Source organism: Pristiophorus japonicus, chromosome 8 (genome assembly GCF_044704955.1).
Source record: "Pristiophorus japonicus isolate sPriJap1 chromosome 8, sPriJap1.hap1, whole genome shotgun sequence".
Taxonomy (NCBI): Eukaryota; Metazoa; Chordata; class Chondrichthyes; family Pristiophoridae; genus Pristiophorus; species Pristiophorus japonicus.
The window spans coordinates 93,203,782-93,227,503 of record NC_091984.1 but is presented as its reverse complement, the minus strand read 5'-3'; the positions used below and the strand labels follow the sequence as shown (position 1 = coordinate 93,227,503).

General features: G+C 45.0%; 1 long non-coding RNA gene across 4 annotated transcripts in view; it reads right to left on the bottom strand.

The window, feature by feature from the left end:
• The window catches only part of LOC139268632 (uncharacterized), a 103,962-nt gene that overhangs the window by 47,725 nt on the left and 32,515 nt on the right, over positions 1-23,722 (bottom strand). For all 4 annotated transcript variants that reach the window (XR_011594074.1, XR_011594075.1, XR_011594077.1 and 1 more), the window contains exons 2-3: positions 9,385-9,429; positions 7,288-7,448 (exon numbers count right to left, since the gene is read on the bottom strand). This is a non-coding gene — a long non-coding RNA (uncharacterized lncRNA). The remainder of the gene's footprint in view (positions 1-7,287; positions 7,449-9,384; positions 9,430-23,722) is intronic.

Below are 23,722 nucleotides of genomic sequence, written 5' to 3'. Positions count from 1 at the left end.
TTACTCTAGAGGTACACCTCCGACCACAAATTCAGGGTCTTTATATTTCAAGAGAGTTTAATCACACATATAAAAACAGAAAATGCTGGAAATACTCAGCAGGTCAGACAGCATCTGTAGAGAGAGAAACAGAGTTAACGTTTCAGGTCGATGACCTTTCTTCAGGGTTACCTTATGATGATAGATTGAGTAGACTGGGTCTTTACGCGTTGGAGTTCAGAAGGATGAGGGGTGATCTTATAGAAACATTTAAAATCATGAAAGGGATAGACAAGATAGAGGCAGAGAGGTTGTTTCCACTGGTCGGGGAGACTAGAACTAGGGGGCACAGCCTCAAAATACGGGGGAGCCAATTTAAAACTGAGTTGAGAAGGAATTTCTTCTCCCAGAGGGTTGTGAATCTGTGGAATTCTCTGCCCAAGGAAGCAGTTGAGGCTAGCTCATTGAATGTATTCAAGTCACAGATAGATAGATTTTTAACCAATAAGGGAATTAAGGGTTACGGGGAGAGGGCGGGTAAGTGGAGCTGAGTCCACAGCCAGATCAGCCATGATCTTATTGAATGGCGGAGCAGGCTCGAGGGGCTAGATGGCCTACTCCTGTTCCTAATTCTTATGTTCTTATGTTCTTGTGTCAGAACTGGGAAGAATTAGTGATGTAACAGATTTTATGCAAGTGCAGGGACAAGGAAAGGCGGGGGGGAGGGGGGAGGAAAGAACAAAAGGAAAAGTCTGTGATAGGGTGGAAAGGGATTAAATGACAAAAGGTATGATGGTACAAAGCAAAAGATGGTAATCGAACAAGTAAAGAAACAAAAGATGAGTCATGAAGAGGTGTAAATGGGAATTGCAGACTCATCAACAGCTGCCATGTGAAACAAGAGGGGCAGAGGTTATGGTCTGAATTTGTTAAACTCGATGTTGAGTGTAATCACAGATTTGTTTCATAGTATAGAAGGAGCAATTGTGAGGTACAGGTACAACGTCTGAAATCCGGAATCCTCGGGACCAAATCCGTGCCGGTATTTGGGTTTTGCCGGATTTCGGACCCCGCTGCGGACCGATTCCGTGCCGGATTTCAGGTTTTGACGGATTTTGAACCTCGCCGCCTGCCAATCCTCCACTCATCGTCAAAATATCCGTTTTTTAAACAATTCCGGTTTTCCGAATTCGGGACGTTGCACCTGTACTACATTTTTTGTGAATTTTGCATTCTTTGGGCTGGATTTTTGAAGAGTTTGCAACCATTTTAGCGCTTGGCTGAAAACGCTAAAACAGATTTTTTGCCACTAAACGAGGCAAACAAAATTTAGCACCGGGGTGGAACTTTCAGCATTGGTTTTGCAGCGGCACTAAAACTTAACGCCCACCCGATGTTTGGATGACGTCAATCGTCGTTTAACGCTGCGCTAGCGCCCCGAGCGGAACTTCGAGCATATCGCCTGATTACCGTCTGTCCAGGAACCCACCAACTAAAAACAGTCACACCCAGGTCAGACCGAGGGTGCACCCGGCGCTATCGTGAAAACCGAGGATAGATAAGTTTAATGCTGATTTGTAAGGATATAAAATTGTTGAAGTTAATAAAAATTTTGAACTTTACTACAGTGCTGATCTTTTTTTCTGTAACTCAAAACCTGAGTATATCCTTGGCATTTGGAAGGAATAGATAATGTCACTTTTTACCTTGCTTTAGTGACTAATGATATGTTGTAAAATTTTCTGTTCTGAGCAAACTTTTTCTTGTGTTTATGGATCATTCTGTCAAACAGATGTTGCTCACTTCATTGGCATTACTGGGTTATTTTCTTCTTTTCAAAGCCAATAATGGCTCACCACTGACCTGGCTGAGATCAGCAAACTTTGCACAGGCAAGTGGGTTAAGCTTGAGACCTTTATGATTTACAGACCCGTTTGTAATGTTCCATTTTCTTCATCTAATGAAAGTGAGTGGAGGGGTCGGGAAAGGCACGGACAGGTGCAGCCTGTTCCCACTCATCATCCATATGCGTGCAATTTCTAGAAGGTTCACTAAACCATCTATCATTGTATTGAGACATAAGGGATATAGGGCTAGATTTTACACTTTTGTGCATATCGCCCAAAAATGGGCATTATTTCCGGCGTGGGTGGTATAAATGGGTTTTCAGATCGCTGGCTTGTCGCCCATTCTCAAAGTAACTCGTCTCCATTTTTGAAATTGTCCGTTACCGCGAGCGATATGAAATGGGCGGTAGCGTTAAATCTCTGACCTTCTGCCGTAAAGTGTCGCCATCCTTAACAACGGCATGACAACGCTCGATTCCCACGTTTCAGGAGGTCAAGGATCATCATGACATGCGCAGAAGAGGAGACAGAGAGAGAGGGAGCTGAGAGGGACTGAAGGCAAATGTGGCTGTGAGATGTGATTGTTTGGCTGTTGAGGGAAATTCACCAGCAGCAAAAAGCCTACTAAGCACCAAGAACATAGTTGGCACCGAGTTTTTGTCCAACAAATAAGATATAACATGGAAGGGATGCTGGAGGCCCTGCAGCTGGTAGCCAGGAACATTGGTGGCAGAGGGCTCCCAGTGGTCCCACAGCGTGGCACCGCACCCCAAGGTGCCGCACCTCCATTGCCAATGACACGAGAGCCAGGAGCAACATCTTGCTTCTGACTCAGAGCACATTCCACCTCTGGACCGTCCTCTCCCATATCCTCCAAGAAGCATTTCAGCCGTCATCCCCCCCACCCCACCAACCCCAATGAAACATCGCCTGAGGAGCTCCTCGGCCAGGCGGCTTGGAGTCAGGAGGGGAAGGGGTAGAGGTGGGGAGGAGAAGGTGGGGGGGGGGGGGGGGGGTGAAGAAAGGTTGGTTTTTACAGAAATACTGATGATTTCAGACAAATGTTTGGTTTAAATGGTTTTTATTTAACAAAACCTTGTTGCGCATTGGCTCAGATAGCTGCACCGTTGCATGCTGGTGATTCCTTATCAAAGGGTATAATTACACAACTTCAATCAACATAAACTTTAACTGTCACCAAGGTGATGCCCACCACTGATGTATGACCTGCACACCCAGCAGTGTGTCAGCCTTGTAAATAACAGCAACGTTCTTTCAAGCAAACCACTCATTGATGAGCTCCTGACATAAGGCTCTTACAGCTATCATGCCACCATGGGCCCTTTCATACGGTCTACAGGGGGGCGGGGGCATGGTTTCAGCATCAGGCTGACTGTCTGGGCCGATGTCAGCGTCCGCCTCCTCGTCCTCCTCTTCCTCTCTGTGGTGAGGTAGACTGTCAGACTCTTCAGGCAATCCTTGTCCTCTTCTGATAGCCAAGTTGTGCAGCATGGAGCACACCACCACAAATTGAGCTACCAGCTCAGGGTGGTATTAGAGCACGCCTCCTGAGTGGTCCAGGCATCTAATGCGCTGCTTAAGCATTCCAATGATTTTCTCCACAATATTGCGAGTGGCTCTGTGGCTCTCGTTGTCCCTGTACTTGCGGGGGGGGTGTAACATCTGGTCCTCCTCATCAGTCTGGCACATCTTACATTGGGCACATAATGCTGTGGAGCGTACCTTCGGCCATCTCGAGTCTGCAGCATGTAATTGGTCATCAAGAGAGGGTGAGAAAGTACAGGCCCCATTGCAAAAAGAAGTGCTGACAGAGATATGCTAGCTCATAAATGCAGACCTACCGTCGAGGTGAAGGTGACTGTGGCACTTGCCTTCTCTGCCTTCGGCTCCTTTCAGGTATCAACAGGGGACAAATGCTCCATCTCCCAGCATGCTACACATTGCAGCATTCACCAGGTGATCACTGCACTGTACGCACGCAGGATGGATTTTATAAACTTCCCAACGACCAAGGAGGCCCAAAATGAGAGGGTGCCATTCGCTGTATACACATCGCCCTGTAAGCACCTTTACACAATCAAAAGGTTTGCCGAAACCGAAAGGGATTCCACTCCATGAACGTACAGATCGTCTACGACCATACTCAGTGCATTATGGCAGTCAATGCTCAATATCCAGGAAACATCCATGATGCTTTCATCTTGCGTGAGAGCACTGTCCCAGGCCTGTTCCAGCTTTAACCACAACGCCTGAGCTGGAAGCTCGGGGTCAAAGGTTACGGCCTTGTCACGTGGCTCATGACCCCCCTCCGGAACCATCAGACAGAAGCTGAGCATCGCTATAATGAGAGCCATGCAGCCACACGCAACATTGTCGAACAAACAATTGAAGTGCTCAAGCAGCACTTCCAATGCCTGGACAACTCTGGAGGCTGCCTGCAATACTCCCCTCAGCAGGTCTCCGAGTTCATTGTGGTGTGCTGCATGCTACACAACTTGGCCATCATGAGGGAACAGGAATTACCTACGGGGATTGCAGGACTACCTGAGGAGAGTGGGCGGGTGGGAGGTGGGGAAGAGGAGGAGGAGGACAAGGACAAGGACAAGGACAAGGACGAGGAGGCTGGCGAGGAACCCATGCCACCGCAACCCCCACCATAACCACAGGGGAGGCATTGTGGAAATTTCCCACGCTGCAAAAGCCTTACGTCAGCAGCTGATAATTGAATGCTTTGCTTGAAGAATGAACGGCACATTTTACCGTTGCCTGGCCACTCTATCCCACCATGTTGACTATTGTCCCTCTTACTCTGAAAATGAGACACTGCACAGGAATGGTTAAGGTAAACAACAGATTTTCTCAAAAATGTAAACTTTTCCAACTTTGTAAACGTTAAAACAAACTTTAATAAAAAATGAAAATTTTATAACTTAATATTAACATAATTTGAAAACTTTTAAAACTTTAATAAAATAATAACAGGAACATCATCACAGGCAGTCCCTCGGAGTCGAGGATGACTTGCTTCCACTCTAAAGGGGAGTTCTCAGGTGACTGAGGAGTCCAATGCGAGACCTACAGTTTCTGTCACAGGTGGGGCAGACAGTGGTTGAAGGAAAGGTGGATGGGGAGCCTGGGTTGATGCTTGCTCCTTCCACTGTCTACGCTTGGTTTCTGCTTGTTCTCAGCGATGGGACTCGAGGTGCTCAGCGCCCTCCCAAATGCTCTTCCTCCATTTTGGGCGATCGTGGGCCAGGGATTCCCAGGAGTTGGTGGGGATGTTGCACTTTATCAAGGAGGCTTTTAGGGTGTCCTTGAAGTGTTTCCTCTGCCCACCTGGGGCTCGCTCGCTGTGTTGAAGCTCCGCGTAGAGCGCTGGCTTTGGGAGTCTCATGTCAGGCATGTGGATGATGTGTCCTGCCTAACGGAGCTGATCGAACATGGTCAGTGCTTCGATGCTGGGGATGTTGGCCTGAGCGAGAACACTGACATTGGTGCATCTATCCTGTCAATGGATTTGCAGGATCTTGCAGAGGCAGCGCTGGTGGTACTTCTCCAGCATTTAGAGGTGTCTGCTGTATATAGTCCATGTCACTGAGCCATATAGAATCTAAAACAGCAACCCAACATGGAGTATAAGGAAGCAGCTCTACAGACAGCTGAAGGCCGAGGTCCAACAAAAAACCTGCAACCTAAAAAATAGATGGTGGGTAGAGAAAGCACAGCAGATCCAGCGGCTAGCCGACAGCCACGACGTGCATGGATTCTTCAGAGCAGTCAAGACCACCTACGGCCCAAGCACTCAAAACCCTACCCCAATGCTGGCCAAGAATGGTGAGGTACTTATCAAGGACAGAGAGGCAGTCAGTGCCCATTGGAAGGAGCATTTCGAAAATCTCCTTAACCGATACTCTGTCTTCGATGCAGGTGTCCTCGACTCCATCCCACAGCATGCTACCCGTCACCATCTTAGCACAATCCCAGTCCAGCACGAGATAGAAAAGGCCATCCATCAACTATCGAATAACAAGGCAACAGGAGCAGATGGAATTCCTGCCGAAGCACTAAAGCATGGCAGAGAAGCACTATTGGCAAGAATACATGACCTCATTTCTCTTATCTGGAAGGAGGAGAGCATGCCAGGAGATCTCAGGGATGCCGTAATCGTGACCATCTTCAAAAAAGGGGACAAGTCCGACTGCGGTAACTACAGAGGAATCTCCCTGCTGTCAGCCACAGGAAAAGTCATGGCAAGAATCCTCCTCAATCGTCTTCTCCCTGTGGCTGAAGAGCTCCTCCCAGAATCGCAATGCGGATTCCGTCCACTAAGTGGTATAAAGGACATGATCTTCACCGCATGACAACTACAACAGGAACAACAACAAAAACAAAACAACCCCTACCCCAACGTCTTTTAGCACCGGGTGTTCCCCTCTTACCCTAACCCCTAGTCCCCTCCCTCGCCTGCTCCCCCTTCCCAAAGTGGCACCAGTTTGTGCAGCAAGGCGGATATGGGGGGAGAGACCTTGGAGACACCATGTGGGGATCAACTGCAGAAGCTCGGTGTATGGAAGATCCGGCTTCTGACTGGCGAGCCTCTTGCTGGGCGTCGCCAGTCACAGGTGATGTGGGTCTGGGTGTGACACTGGGGACTGCAGTGTCACTGGTGGAGGTCATCAGTAGTGCATGTGAATTGACAGCCTCGCAGGTTTCGTAGCTCGCACAGACAATCTGCGAACCTACCTCCCTAATGGTCACAGTGAGTGTCGCGATGCTCGCGGGAATCTTACCCAGGACCTCGAGGAGCTGTTGGGTGAGCTGGACGCTCTCCCTCAATAGTGACACCATGTCCAGTTAGACGTCTTGCCTGTCTATCAGCAGATCGACTTGCCGACTCACCCTCCGGAGAGGCGGCATACGGGATTCGACCCCAGAACTGCGTTGCTGCACGTCACTAGTAGTCCCAGGAGCATCGGATATGTCAAAGCCTGAGAATGTTTGCTGAGGTGTGGAGTGCATCTTCCCCCTCCCCTCAGTCGGCTCATCAATAGTGTCTTCCTCTTCCATCTCCCCCCTGCCCGCCACCACCCCCTCCCCCCCCCCCATATGATGTCCTGATGTGGAGGGTTTGTAGAAGGCATGCAGCGCCTGTGACTCTTCATCTGTAAATAGAAAGCAACAGACGAGTGGTTAGCAGCAGGGGAGGGGAGAGGGGACATGAGGAAGGTCATATAACACAGGCTCATTTGAAGGACCGTCGCTACTCCATTATATGTAGTCCACAGACACTGCATCACATTGCCCCAACCCTAGTCCACAGACACTGCATCACATTGCACCAACCCTAGTCCACAGACACTGCATCACATTGCACCAACCCTAGTCCACAGACACTCCATCACATTGCCCCAACCCAGCCCAGGGAGTGCGCAGGACTTACCAGAACTTTCCAGTCGGGGGGTCAGCACCCCCACGGGCAGTTGCCCGACAGTCGGCGCCAATGAGGCCTGCCACTCGCTCCTCCACATGCATGAGTGGCAGGGTGCGAGCCTGACCACTGCCTGTGCACAGCTGCTCACGCATATTGTGCGACTTCTTTGCCTGTGAAGATGAAAATGGAATGTTTACCAGAGGATCCATCTGCTCTTCTGGCACACACAGAGAGCCACCGAAGCACTTATACCATACTGTGTAAATGTAATACAGTCCTCAGAACAAATAGTGTGTCAGATTTATAGTTTCAGTAATGAAGGAGTGCATGAACGAAAATAGTACTCACTCTGACAGCCCTCGTGAGATCGTTAAATTTTCTTCTACACTGGTCCGCCATTCTTGCTGCAGTTCCGGAGGAAGAGACCTCCTCTGCAATCTCCTCCCAGATTTTTCTAAATATTGATGAGAGGGGTCTACTTCCATCCTTCCTACGTAGATCCCCCCACCTGCTCTCCACATCAGTAACCATCATAGACAGTCCCTCGAAATCGAGGAAGACTTGCTTCCACTCTAAAAATGAGTTCTCAGATGACTGTACAGTCCAATATGGGAATTACAGTCTCTGTCACAGGTGGGACAGACAGTTGTTGAAGGAAAGGGTGGGTAGGGAGTCTGGTTTTCCAGATTCCCAGTTCTCCTCTCAGATTTTTCTAAATATTGCTGGGAGGGGTCGACTTCCACCCCTCCTACTTAGATCTCCCCATCTGCTCTCCACAGCAGTAACCAGTGCCTTGTTGGCCTCTATAGTGAACCTCCTGGCCCGTTGCCTATCTTCCTCGACGTCTCTGTGCTGCTCCATGGTCGAAATCAAAACTCAAATGGCTGATTCAGCCTCGGGTGTACTGCGCATGTGCGCAGGCGCTCCTTGCCTGCATTAGCGTTTGCAATCGGATAGCTTATCAGAAGCGCGGGAAGAAGAAGAAAAACAATTGTTTCCGCGCATGCGCAGTAGGGCCAATTTTCTAAAAGAAAAATTTGCGCATGTGCAGAAGGGCCGATTTTTTTTTTCCATGGCGGAACTTTCAGCTCCAGCACACAAAATCTGCTGTGCAATGCCGGAGTTAGCGCTAACACTAACGCTCATTAGCGCTAATGCTAACCCAACGCTAAAAAAAATATTTCTCCGTGATTTGTGCCCACAAACTAGCGAAATTGCAAAAACCCAAAAATCCAGCCCATTATGTGAATGTTTTAGTGCTGGAGAAATTCCATTTTAGGTATCCAGCGTACACCTAGGTCAAATGTAACATTGTTAGAGCAGATATAACAGCTCTCCACCAGCAACCCGCTCACCTTTCCAAGCCAATAAATGCCAATTTTGTGCTGTAGGCTCATACCTACTAGGAACTGGACTGAAAGTGCCCAACCACATTATAACCAGCAGTGAAGATATTCATCCATCAGTCTGGGCTGAATTATGAACCAGGATAAAAGGCTTAATGTTGAACTAACTGTAACATCCAGTCTCCTACATTGCACACAAGTCTTTTCCACATGCCAATGTTCAAAGGAACTGGATTAAGTACTAGACTTCTATATCAACTGGGATTGTGGTTGCTTTCTTTTCTCATTATATTGTTATAAGTAATATCAGTTGACATGGTTACAATACATCTGTTCCCATTGAAGTTTATCCGGATCACCTTCAATTACAAGACTTGGGACAATCACAAGTACCATATGTAGATTCTTTTGTATACTATACTTTGAAGAAAATTCAACAAATTTGGATAGGGAAAAATACTTCTTAGTGCAGTTGGAGGTTTTCCATGAAAGACATTTGTGAAGAAGACACACACACATACTCACACACACACACACGTGTGCACACACACACGCATGCACACACACACGCATGCACACACACACATTCTACATATTGCCATTAAGTGTTCTGCTATAGTGCAAGCTATCTTGGAACAGCACTTAATTGTGTTCCTTTGTGTGGGAATGTGACATCAGATCCAATAATACCACTTAACCCATGACATTCTTTTTTTCTTAAAAATACATCAAATATTAGAACTGGAAATCAACCCCTTACCTAAGAAAATAAAGCTTGTGCCATTCCAGCTTGATAGGTGCAATCCTGTGGGAATAACAAAAACGATAACAGTTATTACACTGCTACTAGTTTTAACACCTGACCTCTGACCTTAAGGCTGCATAGATCAGGGGTTAATGTAAGACTAAGGCTGGCGCCAGAAAGAGCAGTTAACCCTGAGGGAGTCTGGGAATGTGATAAAATGAGCTATTTTGATGGGTTGTACCAATCAAGAAGTATTAAAAAAAACAAAGGTAAAGGATATCAAATCTTTACTTAATGAGTATAGAACAATGCAAGTACATTTTTCATTAGCTTATGTGTACTAATGAGAATTTCCTGTACCATTAAAACCCTGTCTAGACAAAGCTGTGCCAGTCTTCCTTACTAGGCATGCATAAACCTTAGTGAAGAGAACTTTACTTATGAGTTTAAAGCTATCACATTTATCTTGAGCAGTATTTTATAGACTTTTCTGTGTGTGACCCCTTTCAAATATTGGCATATTCCCACAGATACCTAGTCCAAATTCATTTTAATCAAAAATGTAATGCAATTTTCACTCTAATAATGAGATATCTATTGCTGTTATTTATCTACATGAATATTGAATAGAACTACAGCAGTCTTTTAATCATTAATTTTCAGAAAATCTACATCTCTATTTTTTGTTCCTGTAACCTTATGTAAATTCTATAGTATTATCTCCACAATGATGAAAAACACTGAGGTGGAATCTGCATACTGCCAATGATGGGGGTGCCTAAAATGCACTATTTCCATTTACAGCAAATCCATGATTTCTGATTTTATGCATTTCATCAGAGTCTGTCATTTGAATACAAGATGCTGGGTTATGTTTGGCAGGGAATCATGGGGAGAGGTTATTGCTATGTGATGGGAGATTGCAGCCCTGAGAGACTAAAGACTACCTCCAGAGCTCAAACCATTGAAACATATTGCCAGGCATAAAGGACGACCTAAGCTGCAAAGACCTTCAAACATTTTCAAAATTTGTCAGTTTTACAGTGCACTATCCTGGGTGGCATCTCTCCTCTTTGTTATATTGTTTCCGAAGGTACAATTGAGGAACAACTCTCATTGCCTCAACTCTCGCTTTGCTGCCATTCAGGTCAGCCCATTTCCAGGGGTTATGACCTTGTGGGTCCCTAAGAACCCAAGGCAGACCCATAGGGCCCACAGATCCCAGTTGGGAAACCACTGACTTAGTCGAACATTACCTCTTGCAGTACCACATTTGAAAACTGTCACAAACACAAGTCATACATCAAAAAAAATCTATGTAATTTGGAAGCTCACTCTGAATGCATAACAAGGCAGACTATTTCAATTTGTTAAAATATATGTTCACTGAAGGGCCAGTGTCACTGCGGTACAATGTTTTAAAAATAGAAAGTATAATGCTATCACTGGTATCATTTTAATCACATCAGGCACTATACATTTCTTGTCTTTGGTTTAGTTTTGATTTAAAAAAGGTATTGGGGAAAGAAAATCTTGCACTGCAGTAGCTATCACAGTTCCCGGATGGTGTTTTTGGTGCAAATGATATTTTTTGGAACTTGGTGATCTCCTAAAATCTTAAGAGGAAAATGTCTCTTTAAATCTTGCAACCATTTTAAAATACAAATACATCTAATAACAGCTCAAATACCTTTCCTGCTGACTGGGAATATAACTTTCTCACTCACAACAAGCATTATGCCAATTGTTTGTGTTTGGAAATCCGTCGGAATCTGATAAAATTAAAGTGTTCCCTCTAGGGTCGTCTCTAAAAATTAGCGGTGTTCATGGCCTCAATAAGATTTTACAAGTTGAGTGTGAATAGGCACCCAATGATCTGAATAATTAAAGTTGGATGAACATATCATGTTTATCGTGAAATCACACTTAACATGTACTATCATGAGATGTTGGAGGAAATGACGTCAATATTCAATGTTGCATTAGTTACTTTATGAAAACTTATCACCCCCATGTGTACTTACTTTGTTTCTGATTGTACTTATCTACACAATGATTTTTAGCTGTTAACACTAAATATATCCACATTTTCTCACAAACGATGAAAGCTTTCTGTCTATTTTAATCTCCACAAACATTTGCAATTACGCACAGCCAAAAACTCAGCTACTAAAGTATTTTAAAAACAGGGAAGACAGTGGGGAAAATGACTCTTTTTAATCAAAATGCAACCTTTGCGGTGGAAGGTGGTCAGAAATCACAGTAGCTCCATCGACTTTTCTGTAACTTGGACAAAGACTGCCGAAATATACAATGACTGTGTTGAACCAACAGTGGGAGACTTCGGACAGAAATTATGGTAAACTCATCACTTCCAATAACTAGCCAATGTGGCAAAATAATTTAAAAATCAAACAGAATGTTGAGCTACACCGCCAGAACAGTAGAATAGAAGTATCCAGATGCTATGCTGGAGCTTTTCAGTGCATTGGTCAGAACACACTTAGAGTACTGTGTCTGATTCTGGTCACCATGCCACAAAAAACATTGAAGAAGATACAGAGAAGACCAATAAAACTAGCCGATCCCATGTGTAAAGAGTAGAATGTAGAAGTTAAAACATTCTAGAAAGAGGGCAGTTAAGAGTGGGGGGGGGGGAGTGATGGGGGAAGGGGTTTGTGGGTAGGGGGGGTGGTTGTAGAGGGAAGGAACTTCATTGAGGTAAATTAATATTAAGTGGCATTAATAAGGTAAACCTAGAATATTACTTCAAATTAAAACTGAGAAAGTAGGACCAGATAGCATAAATTTAAATGAGTGAAAAGTAGATTTAAAACAGACATCAGGCAACACTTCTTTAATCAACGTTAAAAGTTTGGAATAATCATTTGGCAGAATCAAAAACATTAAGGTCATTCAAAATGCATGTGAATGCCATAAATGGTAGAGTTACGGTACTGGAGGGATGAGTTTTGATGGTTGAATGGTCTTTCCCTTTTTTCATGTTCTTCCAAATCCCAGATGATTATTATTTTACTATGGTCTATTGCTGAAAATCTGCTAGGGAGAAGAAAATACCATGACACGTTCATAGAATAATTGGAATAAATACTGATGTGCCCCCTTCCCCAGAGATTTTTTTAATTACTTTCTCACGTTGAGTTAACACAACGTTGATGGTCCAGTACATTACAATATGTTGATGGTTCAGTAGCATGGCGATGTGCTGATGGTCCAGTATGGTAGCAATGTGTTAATGGTCCAGCATGTGGCATTTGTTGATCACAAGATAATTATAGATGAGGAAGACCATTCAACCCATATTAGTTCATTCATCCAGAAGCACAGCAGTCCTCCCAGTGAAGCTTCCAATTGTTTCTTAAATGCATCCAGTCATGGTCTCAATGCTGAATTCTGGGAGTATTCCACTAAGTACTTCTGAGTATTCCCCCATCCCCAATGTAATTCCTCTAAAAAATACTCATTGATTTCTATCCTTCAGCCAATTTCGTATCCATCCCCACGGTTTACCTTGAATCCCTGCAGCTTTGAGTTTGACTAATAGCCTTTCATGAGGGACCTTGTCAAATGCCTTTTGGAAGCCTTGATGCTTTCCAGTCCACTTGGGATGCTACTCAAAGAAGCCAAGGAAGTTGATCAGGCATGATTTTCCCATTCTGAGTCCATGTTTGCGACTGCTTGCTAGGTTATTATTATGCAGATGCTCCTTAAGTTTACTTTTAATAATCAATTCTTACCTGTACCTGCATGTAAACTTTCTCTGATTCGTGTACAAGGACACCCAGGTCCCTCTGAATGCAAATATTTCCCAGTCTTAACAAAGTTGTTGACTTTACTTTGGTTATCTTTGTTGGACTGGGTATGTTACTCATGTCTTGCCATGTGTATACTTGAAGGAAGTAATAATTTAAAATATTAATGAACTTGTGCTTATCCTCAATTTTGATTTCATTTGCATCTCATGGTATTCACCTCTTCTCTGACTGTTATAGTACTGAATATTTTACTGTCATGTTTAGCCTTTGCTGCAGTGGCTTTCTCCAAGTATCTCTTTGCCTCACTGGCCACCCTTTAAATTATTTCAGCATTTTCTTATATGGATTACAGTGAATACCTTCCCCTTTCAAATCGGCAGAATTTGTAGAGGTTATTGTTCCTCTTTATATCAGTTTGTTAATCCATTTGGATCATGTTTCTTTAGTCTGAGCTCATCAGTTTTCGGTGTATATTTAGCTTGCATGTTCACAGTGTACCTTTAAAGACATTCCACTTGTTCTCTACTGAAGTGTTGTTAAACTCTTAAATTTTTTTTTTGCACTACGTGTTGATGACTCACCAATCAAAGTCTTCAGTCCCAAGGCTCTGGGTCAGCTATTTTTTGAAATAGAATTACAAGACTATGCGAATGCCAGAATTGGAGTTGATGTCGAATTAGTTCATTAGGCTACTGGTTACCCTCTCAGCAGCATCTGAAATCATCTTAAGAGTAGGATTAGGTTCCTGCAGTTTCCACTGACAATGCAGAACTGGTTGATTTCAAACTTTTGAAATATTAGTTTGAACTCATTAATATGGAAATGATGGGGGAATTTTAACCCCCCCCGGCCCCCAACCATGATGGATGGAAGAGAGGTTGGGGTGTTAAAAATGTGAAAGTCACGTAACGTGACCCCAACCCACTGTATATGCACCTACTGCCATTTTTACGGCAGTGAGTTATGTGGCGTGTGTATTCCACTCGAGAGGTGGGACACCTCATTAGAATATTTAAATCAGGCTCCCAAAAGTGCAGTTGGGAGCCTGATTTAAATTTAACGCTGGCCAGCCGAGTTTCCCAGGCCTTGGGAAACCCAGCAACTAAAGTTTGACGGGAGCAGCCGGATCCAGCAGGTAAAGTGCTTTTTATAGCACCGCTTGTGGGCTAGGAGGGAAAAGTAGACTTCTGTTTTATAAACGGGCTTGGCAGAAGTCTTGGAAAGTAAGGGACTTTGTGAAATAGTGAGAGGAGAACAGGCTGGTGTGAAGTGACTTTATTTGGTGAGTCAACTGCTATTTATTGGAAGTTCTGGGCTCACATTTGTGCTCTTTGCTCTGACATCACGCTGCTGGCTCTCCTGTTCCATTTCCACCTCTTCTTGTAGACTAGGAATGCCCAAGACATAACTTCTTGAGTCTTACTTGATGAGGGAAGAGATATCTCTGATGCTGGCTGCCATTAAGAGCCTGCAACCTAGCCCCCTTCCATGTGTTCATCCTCCTCCTCTTCATAACTACAAAATAAAGATAGTCCCATTGAAAATCCCAAGTTTAGACTCTGAGCAGCAAAAGTCCTAACGCAACTCCCAAAATGCTAAAATAAGAACATAAAAACATAAGCAATAGGAGCAGGAGAAGGCCATACGGCCCCTCGAGCCTGCTCTGCCATTTAATACGATCATGGCTGATCTGATCATAGACTCAGGTCCACTTCCCCGCCTGCTCTCCATAACCCCTTATTTCCTTCTCGTTTAAGAAACTGTCTATTTCTGTCTTAAATTTATTCAATGTCCCAGCTTCCACAGCTCTCTGAGGCAGTGAATTCCACAGATCCACAACCCTTAGAAAATAAATTTCTCCTCATCTCAGTTTTAAATGGGCGGCCCCTTATTCTAAGATTATGTCCTCTAGTTCCAGTCTCCCCTATCAGTGGAAACATCTTCTCCGCATCCACCTTGTCAAGCCCCCTCATAATCGTATACGTTTCGATAAGATCACCTCTCATTCTTCTGAATTCCAATGAATAGAGGCCCAACCTACTCAACCTTTCCTCATAAGTCAACCCCCTCACCTTGTGAACCTTCTCTGAACTGCCTCCAAAGCAAGTAGATCCTTTCGTAAATATGGAAACCAAAACTGCACGCAGTATTCCAGGTGTAGCCTCACCAATACCCTGCAAGACTTCCCTGCTTTTATACTCCATCCCCTTTGCAATAAAGGCCAAGATTCCATTGACCTTCCTGATCACTTGCTGTACCTGTATACTAATCTTTTGTGTTTCATGCACAAGTACCCCCAGGTCCCGCTGTACTGCAACACTTTGCAATCTTTCTCCATTTAAATAATAACTTGCTCTTTGATTTTTTTTTCTGCTGAAGTGCATGACCTCACACTTTCCAACATTATACTCCATCTGCCAAATTTTTGCCCACTCACTTAGCCTGTCTATGTCCTTTTGCAGATTTTGTGTGTCCTCCTCACACATTGCTTTCCCTCCCATCTTTGTATCATTGGCAAACTTGGCTACACTACACTCAGTCCCTTCCTCCAAGTCGTTAATATAGATTGTAAATAATTGGGGTCCCAGCTCTGATCCCTGCGGCACCCCACTGGTTACTGATTGCCAACCCGAGAATGAACCATTTATCCCTACTCTCTGTTTTCTGTTCATTAGCCAATCCTCTATCCATGCTACTATATTACCCTCAACCCCGTGAACTTTTATCTTGTGCAGTAACCTTTTATGTGGCACCTTGTCAAATGCCTTCTGGAAGTCCAAATACACCACATCCACTGGTTCCCCTTTATCCACCCTATTTGTTACATCCTCAAAGAATTCTAACAAATTTGTCAAACATGACTTCCCCTTCATAAATCCATGCTGATGCTGCCTGACCGAATATTGCTTTTCCAAATGTCCTGCTACTGCTTCTTTAATAATGGACTCCAACATTTTCCCAACCACAGATGTTAGGCTAACTGGTCTATTGTTTCCTGCTTTTTGATTGCCTCCTTTTTTAAATAGGGGCATTACATTTGCAGTTTTACAATCTGCTGGGACCTCCCCAGAATCCAAGGCATCCACTATCCCTGCCGCTACTTCTCTTAAGACCCTAGGATCAGGTCCAGGGGATTTATCTGCCTTTAGTCCCATTATCTTACTGAGTACCACCTCCTTAGTGATTGTGTTAAGTTCCTCCCCCCCTATAGCACCTTGACTATCCACTGTTGGCTATGCAGCCAAAGAAAAGTCAACCTTCAGTAGCAGCACATAAAATGGTCTCCTCAACCTGGTAACTGCCTCAGAGATACCTTTCAGCAGCTCTTGCTATATTAGCAGTAATTATTTGGGACAGAAATAGAGAGGAATACGATGAAGAGGTTAGCCACTCGCTCTTGATCCTATTGAAATGGGGCAGAATGGTCTTGTGCCTGACCTGAAAGGAAACTGGCAGTTATTTGCAAGGAGAATTCAGGCACCATTTTTACCTGGCCATTTTGAGGCATTACCCTTTAAAAACATTCTGTTTACTGCCTCAAAACACATGGTAACTCAGGAGAATTCAGGTCAATGTCTTAAAAAAATAAAGTGAACAGTAATCATGTCAGGTCTCCTGGGGCAGATCTTGGAATCATCTGTCATAGTCCAGATGATCACTCTAGGAGGTTAAGACTTTAGTTGATTAAAGTCCCCTTTTCAATATAGAATGTCAAGAATAATTAGATCTTAGATTGGATGCAAAACTGTTTCCTTGGTACAGAGTAATTAAATTTGATCTGTGAAATGGAGTTATATCTTGCTGCACTTGTTAATCGAGGTCTGTAGATTGTCTGTACATAGTTAAACATTACAGCTGCTGCCTGCCGTGCTAAAGGTACATCTCGGGGCATCCAGTTTCAGGAATGATTGTGTCAATGGCCCAGATTTTTCTGCGAAAATAATGGTGAATTTAACAGCGCTCACCGTTATTTATGCACAAATCGGACAGCAAAATCCAGCGAGCAAAGATGTGCAGATAAATGCAAAAATCAGGAAGTTGCTGTCCGAGAGGCCTACCGCTCCTCCATCAGCTGCGCAAAAACAGCACCGCGCTATCTGGCTCCCCAATCAAATGTAGTTCTTGTACTGATGTCATAGATACGGACTAAACTCGTTAGTTAGGGCTTATACATTCCAGTCTAAGTACCCTTTTAACATCGTGGTAAGTCTTAATTACTGCCAAACAACATCATTGCCAGATAATTAACTTTTACAAGTATGGAGTGTCACTTCTTCAGATTTTAATTATTGCTAGAGAGTGTTAAAAATTTTTTTTTAACTTTTTCCTTTCCATCTCTCAATCCAATTTTTCTTCCCCGCTCTATTTCGCTTTCTGTAGCTGATTTGACATTGAATTCAATATTCTAACTTACTCTTGCTGGTTCAGACATTGTGCTGCTCATTAACAATTCTTCAATTTGATTGGTTGAGGAGACACACTATTGCTTGCCCGGTTCACACAGTCCCAGATGCCCTGTGGAGGCCGCCATGCCATTTTGATGTCCCGCTGACACCAACTTATCATATAAAACTCCATGGAAAGTCTTTGGGCAAGTGCAAGTCTTATAGGCAGTCCTTTGAAATCAAGGAAGATTTGCTTCCACTCTAAAAATGAGTTATCCAGTGATTGTACAGTCCAATGCAGGAGTTACAGTCTCTGTGACAGGTGGGATAGACAGCGGTTGAAGGAAAGGGTGGGTGGAGAGCCCAGTTTGCCGCACACTCCTTCTGCTGTCTGCCCTTGGTTTCTGCATGTTCTCGACGATGAGACTCGAGGTGCTCAGCACCTCCCGGATGCTCTTCCTGCACTTTGGGCAGTCTTGGGCCAGGGATTCCCAGGTGCCAGTGAGGATGTTAGACTTAATCAAGGAGGCTTTGAGAGTGTCCTTGAAACATTTCCTCTGCCCACCTGGGGCTCGCTTGCCATGTGGGAGTTCCGAGTAGAGCACCTGCTTTGGGAGTCTTCTGTCAGGCATGTGAACAATGTGGCCTGCCCAACAGAGCTGGTCGAGAGTGGTCAGTGCTTCGATACTGGGGATGTTGGCCTGTTCGAGTACGCTAACCTTGATGCGTCTGTCCTCCCAGGGGATTTGCGGGATCTTGCGGAGACATCATTGGTGGTATTTCTCCAGCGATTTGAGATGCCTACTGTATATGGTCCATGTCTCTGAGGCATACAGGAGGGCGGGTATCATGACCACCCTCAAATCTGCCACCAAGCTCTTGACGGCCTGATCTTCGAACTCTCTTTTCCTCAGGCAGCCGAAGGCTGCACTGATGCACTGGAGGCAGTGTTGAATCGCGTCGTCGATGTATGCCCTTGCTGATAATAGGCTCCTGAGGTATGGAAAGTGGTCCACGTTGTCTAGGGACGAGCTGTGGATCTTGATGACTGGGGGGGGGGTAATGCTGTGTGGCGGGGTCAGGTTGGTGTAGGACCGTTGTCTTATGGATGTTTAGTGTAAGGCCTATGCTTTCGTACGCCTCAGTGAAGATGTCGACTATGACTTGGAGTTCAGTCTCTGAATGTGCACAGACACAAGCGTCGTCCATGTACTGTAGTTTGACGACAGAGGTTGGGACGGTCTTGGATGTGGCCTGGAGACGACGAAGGTTGAACAGGTTCCCACTGGTTCTGTAGTTTAGTTTCACTTCAGCATTGAGCTTGTTGAGTGTGAGGTGGAACATTGCAGCGAGGAAGATCGAAAAGAGGGTTGGCGCGATGAGGCAGCCCTGCTTGACCCCGGTCCGGACGTGGATTCGATCTGTGATGGATCCGTTGGTCAGGATCATGGCTGTGGTCAGTGCTTCAATGCTGGGGATGTTGGCCTGAGCAAGAACACTGACGTTGGTGCGTCTATCCTCCCAATGGATTTGCAGGATCTTGCAGAGGAAGCGCCGGTGGTACTTCTCCAATGCTTTGAGGTGTCTGCTGTATAATGAGCGTTGGGCGTCATTTGTTCCCTGCTCACAGGAAAATCTGGCCCAATGAGTGGGGATGAAGCAGAGCGCACGATCAGCATCCTACACTGGTTTATTCAGATCAAGCAATGGAGAAATTTGATCAGTCTATTTTAGCCAACTCTGCCCTCATCCCACTGTAGTCCCCTTTGTTTAAGCATAGTATGCTCGTTTGAGACACTACTTCCTCACCCTCAATCTGTATTACAAATTCAACCATACTGTGATCACTCATTCCGAGAGGATCTTTTACTAGGAGATCGTTTATTATTCCTGTCTCATTACACAGGACCAGATCTAAGATCGCTTGCTCCCTTGTAGGTTCTGTAACATACTGTTCTAAGAAACAATCCCGTATGCATTCTATGAATTCCTCCTCAAGGCTACCCCGTGCGATTTGGTTTGACCAATCGATATGTAGGTTAAAATCCCCCATGATTACTGCCGTTCCTTTTTTACATGCCTCCATTACTCCCTTGATTATTGCCCGCCCCACCGTGAAGTTTTATTTGGGGGCCTATAAACTACGCCCACCAGTGACTTTTTCCCCTTACTATCTCTAATCTCTATGGGTGGAGCTGAGGAGTACCAAAGGGCAGAAAAAGCTAGTGGGAGTTGTGTACAGACCACCAAACAGTAGTAGTGAGGTTGGGGACAGCATCAAACAAGAAATTAGGGACGCGTGCAATAAAAGTACAGCAGTTATCACGGGCGACTTTAATCTATATATAGATCGGGCTAACCAAACTGGTAGCAATACGGTGGAAGAGGATTTCCTGGAGTGTATGAGGGATGGTTTTCTGGACCAATATGTCGAGGAACCAACTAGAGGGCTGGCCATCCTACACTGGGTGATGTGTAATGAGAAAGGACTAATTAGCAATCTTGTTGTGCGAGACCCCTTGGGGAAGAGTGACCATAATATGGTAGAATTCTTTATTAAGATGGAGAGTGATGCAGTTAATTCAGAGACCAGGCTCCTGAACTTAAGGAAAGATAACTTCGATGGTATGAGACGTAAATTGGCTAGAAAAGACTGGCAAATGATACTTAAAGGATTGACGGTGGATAGGCAATGGCAAACATTTAAAGATCACATGGATGAACTTCAACAATTGTACGTCCCTGTCTGGAGTAAAAATAAAACGGGGAAGTTGGCTCAACCGTGGCTAACAAGGGAAATTAAGGATAGTGTTAAATCCAAGGAAGAGGCATATAAATTGGCCAGAAAAAGCAGTAAACCTGAGGACTGGGAGAAATTTAGAATTCAACAGAGGAGGATAAAGGGTTTAATTAGGAGAAGGAAAATAGAGAGTACGAGAGGAAGCTTGCCGTGAACATAAAAACTAACTGCAAAAGCTTCTATAGATATGTGAAGAGAAAAAGATTAGTGAAGACAAACATAGGTCCCTTGCAGTCAGATTCAGGTGAATTTATAATGGGGAACAAAGAAATGGCAGACCAGTTGAACAAATACTTTGGTACTGTCTTCACTAAGGAAGACACAAATAACCGTCCGGAAGTACTAGGGGATCGAGGATCTAGTGAGAAGGAGGAACTGAAGGATATCCTTATGAGGCAGAAAATTGTGTTGGGGAAATTGATGGGATTGAAGGCTGATAAATCCCTGGGGCCTGATTGTCTACATCCCAGAATACTTAAGGAAGTGGCCATAGAAATAGTGGATGCATTGGTGATCATTTTCCAACAGTCTATCGACTCTGGATCAGTTCCTATGGACTGGAGGGTAGCTAATGTAACACCACTTTTTAAAAAAGGAGGGAGAGAGAAAGCAGGTAATTATAGACCGGTTAGCCTGACATCAGAATGGGGAAAATGTTGGAATCAATTATTAAAGATGAAATAACAGCGCATTTGGAAAGCAGTGATAGGATCAGTCCAAGTCAACATGGATTTATGAAAAGGAAATCATGCTTGACAAATCTTCTCGAAATTTTTTAAGGATGTAATTAGTAGAGTGGACAAGGGAGAACCAGTGGATGAGGTGTATTTGGACTTTCAAAAGGCTTTTGATAAGATCCCACACAAGAGATTGGTGTGCAAAAATAAAGCACATGGTATTGGGGGTAATGTACTGACGTGGATAGAGAACTGGTTGGTAGACAGGAAGCAGAGAGTCGGGATAAACAGTTCCTTTTCAGAATGGCAGGCAGTCACGAGTGGGGTGCCGCAGAGCTCACTGCTGGGACCCCAGCTATTCACAATATATATTAATGATTTGGATGAAGGAATTGAGTGTAACATCTCCAAGTTTGCAGATGACACTAAACTGGGTGGTGGTGTGAGTTGTGAGGAGGACACTAAGAGGCTGCAGGGTGACTTGGACAGGTTAGGTGAGTGGGCAAATGCATAGCAGATGCAGTATAATTTGGATAAATGTGAGGTTATCCACTTTGGGGCAAAAACACAAAGGCAGAATATTATCTGAATAGCTGCAGATTAGGAAAAGGGGAGGTGCAACGAGACCTGGGTGTCATGGTACATCAGTCGTTGAAAGTTGGCATGCAGGTACAGCAGGTGGTGAAGAAGGCAAATAGTATGTTGGCCTTCATAGCAAGGGGATTTGAGTACAGGGGCAGGGAGGTGTTGCTACAGTTGTACAGGGCCTTGATGAGGCCACACCTGGAGTATTGTGTACAGTTTTGGTCTCCTAACTTGAGGAAGGGCATTCTTGCTATTGAGGGATTGCAGCGAAGGTTCACCAGACTGATTAGTCTGAGGAAAGACGTTCTTGCTATTGAGGGTGTTATGTATCTGTAAAGCGTGCACTCTTATGTTCCACCACCAGGGAGCGCATCCCCTGAAGTCTCAAGGGATCCCAGCATCCCGTGGCAGCACTGTATATAAGCCAGCCCCCTAAGGCCTGTTCCTCACTCTGGAGTGTCTTAATAAAGACTGAGGCCACTGTCAATTTAACCTCCCTGTGTGCAGTCTCATCTGTGATAGGAACACAATAACTGGCGACGAGTATACGAATCCAATGCAAAGATGCAGAAAACTGTGGGGATCCTGGAGAAGTTCTCGGAGGGTGAGGACTGAGAAGCCTATGTCGAACGGCTAGACCAGTACTTTGTAGCCAACAAGCTGGACGGAGAAGAATGCGCTGCAAAAAGGAGAGCGGTCCTCTTCACGGTCTGCGGAGCACCGACCTACAGCCTCATGAAGAATCTTCTGGCTCCAGTGAAACCCACAAAGAAGTCGTATGAGGAGCTGTGTACACTGGTTTGGGAGCATCTTAACCCGAGGAAAAACATGCTGATGGCGAGGTATCGGTTCTACACGTGCCAGCGATCTGAAGGTCAGGAAGTAGCGAGCTACGTCGCCGAGCTAAGGAGACTTGCAGAAAAATGTGACTTTGATGGCTACCTGGAGCAGATGCTCAGAGACTTTTTTGTACTGGGCATTGGCCACAAGACCATCCTACGAAAACGTTTGACTGTAGAGACACCGACCCTCAGTAAGGCTATTGCAATAGCACAGGCGTTTATGTCCACCAGTGATAACACCAAATAAATCTCTCAGCACACAAGTTCTAGCAATATTCATAAATTAACTGGAACTGTGTTCGCGAGCAGAAATGTACAGGGCAGAAACCACGAGTCTGCAACTGCCAGCAGGCCTCAGGTGACCCAGATGACTCAGAGTCCGCAACAAAGGATGAATGCAAGGCAATTCTCACCTTGTTGGTGTTGTGGAGGCTTCCACTCAGCCTATTCATGCCGCTTCAAAGGGTATGTTTGCAAGAGCTGTGGAACAACGGGGCACCTCCAACAAGCTTGCAAACGAGCTGCAAGCTCTGCAAAACCTGCCAGCCACCACGTGGCAGAGGAAGATCAGTCCATGGTGGATCAAAGTAATTTCAAGCCTCAGAGAGAGGAGGCAGATGCTGAAGTACACAGGGTGCACACATTTTCGACGAAATGTCCACCTATAATGCTAAACGTAAAATTGAATGGCTTACCCGTAGCCATGGAACTGAACACTGGCGCTAGCCAATCCATCATGAGTAAAAAGATGTTTGAGAGACTGTGGTGCAACAAGGCATTCAGACCAGCCCTGAGCCCCATCCACACGAAACTGAGAACGTACACCAAAGAGCTCATCACTGTCCTGGGCAGCACCATGGTCAAGGTCACCTACGAGGGCACGGTGCACGAACTGCCACTCTGGATTGTCCCGGGCGATGGCCCCACACTGCTTGGAAGGAGCTGGCTGGGCAAAATCCGCTGGAACTGGGATGACATCCGAGCGCTATCACATGTCGATGAGGCCTCATGTAGCCAGGTTCTAAACAAATTTCCTTCCCTTTTTGAGCCAGGCATTGGAAACTTTTCCGGGGCGAAGATGCGCATCCACTTTATCCCAGAGGCATGACCCATTCACCACAAGGCGCGAGCGGTACCTCACATGATGAGGGAGAGAATGGAAATCGAGCTGGACAGGCTGCAACGTGAGGGTATCAGTTCCCCAGTGGAATTCAGCGAGTGGGCCAGCCTGATTGTTCCAGTACTCAAAGGTGATGGCACAGTCAGGATTTGCAGCGATTACAAAGTA